At 37.7% G+C, this 5,989-nt stretch overlaps 1 long non-coding RNA gene across 1 annotated transcript in view; it reads left to right on the forward strand.

The window, feature by feature from the left end:
- Positions 1-4,267: 4,267 nt before the first annotated feature.
- Positions 4,268-5,989, forward strand: part of LOC112549559 — an 11,650-nt gene continuing 9,928 nt past the window's right edge. The window contains exon 1 of the long non-coding RNA XR_003093018.1: positions 4,268-4,368. This is a non-coding gene — a long non-coding RNA (uncharacterized LOC112549559). The remainder of the gene's footprint in view (positions 4,369-5,989) is intronic.

Genomic DNA, 5,989 nt, shown 5'->3' on the forward strand with positions numbered 1-5,989 from the left:
AAAATGGAAGAGATTTGGCAATTTTAAAAAAATTAAAAGGTTTTGTTCCTTTAAACAATAGACACATTAGAGAGATCCTTTTATCCAGACGACACTCATTACTCTTAAGTTTTAGGAGTTCTTCTACGCTGTTATATTTTAACCTTAGCGCCTTTCCAAAAAGGTTATTGAATTTTTTACTGTTAACATACAGTTTAGGTTTTAGTCTTTCATAAGAAGAATTGTGGCTAAAGCCACTATTCATGCTTCTTGTTTTGGCTACTTTTAGTGACCAAGACATATTCAGTAACTAGGCGGCTTTCCTAGATCTAGCTTGTATTCTTCTCAATACATCTGAAACCTGAACCATTTATGGAAGGAAGGGAGGGAGGAAGAAGAGAGGGAGCCTTAAGGCCTCCCAGTAGTTTTTTAGAACAATGCTAGTTGCAGTTTTGGGAATAACCAAGACACCAAAAAGATTCCAAAGCAATACTTCCCCCTTTTCTTCAGATGGTGGACTGCCTTATAAGGTATAAAACCGATCAGGGAGCACCTACCCTCCCGGCCTCATGATTCTTCTGTTGTAATTAAATATAATTGCATCAAAATAACACATTAGGACAGATTGGCAAGGAGCAGTAACTAAAATAATGAGAGTTTAATTGACACCAAGTTTTGTTTAATTATTGCATATTTTCTTTCTTTTTCTAGATGTAGTGCTTTATATATAGTTCAATACTTAATTTCCTTTTATTTTCTATGCCTGCATTGCTCTGGTCTGTCCAGACCATTTTGTAGTCTCTTTACCACTGCTTCATTTGTCGTGTTGTCAGCAAATTCTGATTATGGTTGAAATTTTATCTGTCAGAAGGAGAGATTTGTTTGACTGATTTTTGCTCCTGCACAGCAATCCAAACTGCAAAGGCTTATGAACAATAAAACAAAGCACAGTTTGAAGACTGAGTACACAACTGAAAATTTCTAAGATGGTAGCTGCCTCTTGTTTCATTTGTACATGCTTCACCTTGGGTGGAACTAATTCAAAAGACCTCCCAAAAATGCTCTGCAGGCAAATAGTTGAAAATCTGGAGTTTGATAATCACAGAAACCTGCACACTTTATGTTCATTAGAGTAAATAAATGTTTGAATGATAAAAACTTGTGTTGAGTCTAATTTAGTACAGGATTGTGTTCTGTCTTTCTGAAACTGTCCAGGTGGTACAAGGTAGCCTTTCAGTTCCTGAAAGAAACTAGAGTCTATAGGGGTCCAGTACTTTAACCATAGAGGTAAATGAGTAAAGGTAAGGAATTACTGGACCCATCATACTATCTCCCAACATGATAATCACTAGATCTGAACTGGTAAAGAGTGTAGTAACCTTCTATTTGTCCACACCAGTAATAAGTCACAGTGCTTTTCCCCATGGAAAGAAACCAAGGAGTGTACTGTGACTGCCAGAGTCAGAATTTACTTCCTCATGCTGCCATTGGATGAAGTGGCAGTTTGATGCCACCCCTTAGGATTATAGGAAAGTAGGGCTGGAAGAGACCTCACTTGTTCATCTAGTCCAGCCCCCCGCCCCTGACTAAACCATCTCAGCCAAGTGTCTGTCTAGCCTGCTCTGAAGAGCTTCCAAGGATGGAGATTCCACAGTTTCTATAGGTATCCTGTTCCAATGCTTGACTTTCATAGTAAGAAAGCTCCTCCTAACTTCCAACCTAGATTTCCCCTGCTGGAGCTTGAGGCCTTTGGTCCTAGTCCTATTCTCCCTGGACAGCAATGTTACAGCCTAAGCTATATCCATTAAAGGGAACCAATATGACAGTTTGTTATCTTCCATAGTTTATTTGTTTGCTGACCTACATACTGAAACATCAGTCCCAGGAAGGGCATGTTATTTAGCTTTTAAGAATCATTGTGAACCGAGACGATGAGAGCACAAGAGGAGAAAATTTCATCACTCTTATCAGATGGTAGACTGTCCATTTGGCATTCTGCCTGGAAACTTGCAAACTCAATTAAATGCACATATGGTCCATAGCAGGCAGAATTAGTCTTTGCCAACATACATTCCTCTTATGGCACTTCCAAACTGCACCCGTACTATATAGCTTTCTGCACAAATGATTTTTCTGCTTCTCCAATAGTCTCAGCTCAGCATATTGTCTTCTCTGCCCTGAAAGAATACAGGGAATATTGCCAAAATGAACATCAGTTTGAACTCCATGGGGGTGATTTTGCTGTTGAAGAGCTTTTGTTGAGGAAGACAGGTATGAAGATACCTAGTCTTAATGAGCAGTACTGGTAGAATTAATAAATCTTCTCAATATTCCCTGAAGCAGCTGCTTCCTTTATGAAATAATGAGCATATGGTTTCATCATATTTCATTGATTTGATCCCCTTCAGCTAAAGAAATATTTCAGTGGAATGCAAACAACTTACAGAATTTCTGCATATTTCTCGTCCTCTTTTATTTTTCCTAGCTAAACAGAAAGCTGACTAGCATGTAAAAGGGAGAGCCAGAGGCAGCATTCAGAGTCCTTAATAGGGGTTGTGGTGGGGGCAATGGGACCTCTGACAGTAATGAGGGCTTGCGTATTCCTTGAAGTTACAGTGCCCAAGGGTTCCCTTAAAGTTGTTAACTCTTGTGAAAGAATTGGGATGAAGAAGCTTGTTCAAGCTGGATAGAGTTGGCTACCTACTCATGTTACATACTCGGCTATCTTTTTATAGTTTCTCTGCAAGAGAATAGGAAGGCAGAGCTAGCATTAATTTTAAAATGGGCATATTCAGAATGCATAGAAATACTATGGCAGCAGGACTGTAAGTTAAATCTTTCATTCTGGAAAACAAGGCAGTTATACTCTCCCAGCAACCATAGTAACATGTCTTCCCAAAGTAGAAATGATCTAGGTTGGTTTTTTGGTGTTGTTTCTATTTTTATAAAGTACCTTTGAAAACTGTTTTCCTGAAACTGCTTCCAAAAAACACTGGACACATCTACATGTGCATGTATTAATGCACCATAATTACAACACATTAAGTTTAGTACCTGTAATAATGGGTACGAACTTAATGCGCCATAATCAGCACTACTGAGAAGTAGTTCTGGCGTGCATCTTTTAGGTGATGCTAATGCTCAGTAGCATTTCTCATTAGCTTTCACTGTGATGTGCTAATGTGCAGTAGAATTAGTCTACTGAGCCTTTAGCATCTCATGTAGACAATCTCACTATTAACTAAATGCATATAAGTGTTCATTTAGATGGGAAAAATTCTTTTACCTTCAGCAATACCATGTACAGTACATGGGTATGGTCTAACTGGAATGGAAACATTCATGAAAAAGGTGGTAGGGCAGATGAGGATGAGGATGAGGATCACGCATCCTTGAAGAAGTTGCCACTTCTATTGCTCATTGCACTCTTCCATACATTATGAAAATGTGCTTCATTATTTTGCAAAACACTTTATATTTTACAGCAAACAACAAATTGCTATTTTGTGTTCAACTGCAAACTCTTTTTCCTGGACTCATATCATTAAAGGGTATTTTAATTTCCTTTCTGCTGTCTCTATTTTTTTTCTGACCCCCTTTTAAAAAATAAAATCTGCTATTAAGAAGCCTAATTTAAAGACACATATATTTAAACAAAACCAGTCCATTTGTTTAATCACAAACCAGTGTGGAATTTCTTATTCACTGTGAATGGCAGTTTCAGCCGCATGCCACTTCCATCATTTAGAAAACAATCAAGAATGACTCACTTTTGTTCATGCAGGTAGAGCCATCTGGATCTACCTGAAACCAGAAGACAACCTGTGGAAGTATTTCTTCATATACAAAAGTTTGATATATCCTAGCAAGTGAAGTTGTTTCCTTAGCTTGTTTCTAGCAGAATGAGAAATTGTCTGTGTTTTGATGGATTGATACTAAGACCACCAAAAGGTTTTTTGTTTCACAGGTTCTGATACTCATGCTTGTTATGCATTGAACAGGGTTTTATAAAGAAATTGATAAAACTGTTATGTCACAACATCTAAATCCTTTGAAAATAATTTTTTTTGGTTTCAAATGTGTAAGAAATATTACATTTATTATCACTCTAAATATCAATATTCATTTCAGCCTTTCTGTGTTCCTCTAGAGGTTGCAGGAGAGTGATGTTTTCTCTCCATTTCTGACATTCAAATGGTAGAGAGACAGATGAATGCAGCACCTCTCTGCCTGTGTGACATAATCCATACATTATTAATTTTTGTTGTTGTTGTTCTAATGCTAGGAGACAGATGCCATTCTGAACTGAGCCACCGTTCTGATATGAGAAGAAGCAGTCCCTGAACTACCCAGTCAGCTAATTAATGCTGCATAATTTAATAAAGCATGGTAATTACTGAGTTTTCCCCATCTCATTCCCCTCTTGTTAATGATAACATTATCAAACCCAGAGAAGGTGCAGTGTATCTGTGTCTGTGTGTGTGTAGGTAGCTTATGGTAAGAGAATTAGTAATCAGATGAGCATAAAATGAGCAATATCAGGAAGAAGGAGCTATCCTTTCTTGCTGCTGAGCATCAGCTGTAAGGAAAAACTCTTCAAAATTGTGTTTTTAATTATTCAGAGCTAGTGCACAAAAGAGGGAAGTTTAGTGGGAGCAATATTGACAGGAATTGCCATAAAGAAAAGATGTTGATTCAGGAAAACAAACAAACCAAAAAGACCCAGTTACTAGTCCAATACTGTTTATTATTTGTTTTTTATTATAGCTTCTGCTAAGACGATAAGACTCAATGGTTCATGCTGAAAAATAGAGACAGGATCTCTCAAAGTATCTTTCTCCCTCCAACTTGTCAACGACGTATATGGGCAATAGATGACATCAATTGTAGCAGGATCAGTCTCAGCAGTAGAAATATTTCCTTTAGGCATTTTTCAGAAGTCTCACCATATGGTGCAATTTTTTCCTTGTTCAAAGAAATGTACCAAAAGGGGCTGTAAGCAGCAGTAAAATAATGAGAGCTTGTGAAGTCCAACCTGGCAAACAAGCTCCCTTTTAAATAAATAGAGTGTCACCATGGTGCCCTAAAGTATTCAAATCACCCTGGCAAAAATTAACTGGTTATTTAATACGGTGAGAAAGTAATTGGGGGAAAATTCTACATTTTTAGTCTGTCTCCTCTGCTTTCCTTGATCATCCCTTGCTCAGACACTTTGCTTACCAGATTTCAACGTCAAAATTTGTTTAAAAGAAATGCACTTGAAATTGATAATGACAACAATATACTTACTTGTCCTATTGTTCACAAAGTCCAATAACTTTGTAACAAGAACATTTGAAGTTTAAGGAATAAAAATATACCATTCACTTGATAAGATACATTTGTTAGCAAATACAAATTTCTTTGTGCTATGGGAAACTTAATGCCATGGGTAAACCCCATGAATTGTTGTGGGTTTTATGTACTGATTTTCATTTGATTTAGTATTTAAATGTTTAATTTTAAGGAATTTCTAGGTTTCACACTGCCATCAAATCCTCTTATCCTTTATTAGCATGAAGCCAGTGTATTTCATGGTGCAAAAGGAAGGTCAGCTGTGCCTGGGACAAGCTACCAGGTTTCTTAAAGTGGATCTTTTTTGGAAGTATTGTCTTCCTTATTAGTCTAATACCTCCCCTTTAGAATGTTACAAGGTGTCACAACCCAAAGTTGTGATTTGTTGTGTGTGTGCGCTTCGGCAACGCTAAATTATGTTCCCGCCAAATTGGAGCTCTTTTGCACGATGGAGTGTTCCGTTGTTATAGAGAACCTGCGTGCAGAAAAGTGTTTCCCACCATTCTGTAGCCTTCTTTGCACTGTGCATGACTTTTGCATTTAGTGATGCACGCTGCAAAGGAGTTTTCCTGCCATTTGTATTAAGATTTGAGCCACATTATTAGCCGGTCTTAATTTAGGCACACGTGGCGGCTAGCTATTGGCTTTGTTACCGGTCCAAAAGGGTCGGGGGGGT

Source organism: Alligator sinensis, unplaced genomic scaffold (assembly GCF_000455745.1).
Source record: "Alligator sinensis unplaced genomic scaffold, ASM45574v1 scaffold375_1, whole genome shotgun sequence".
Classification (NCBI taxonomy): domain Eukaryota; kingdom Metazoa; phylum Chordata; order Crocodylia; family Alligatoridae; genus Alligator; species Alligator sinensis.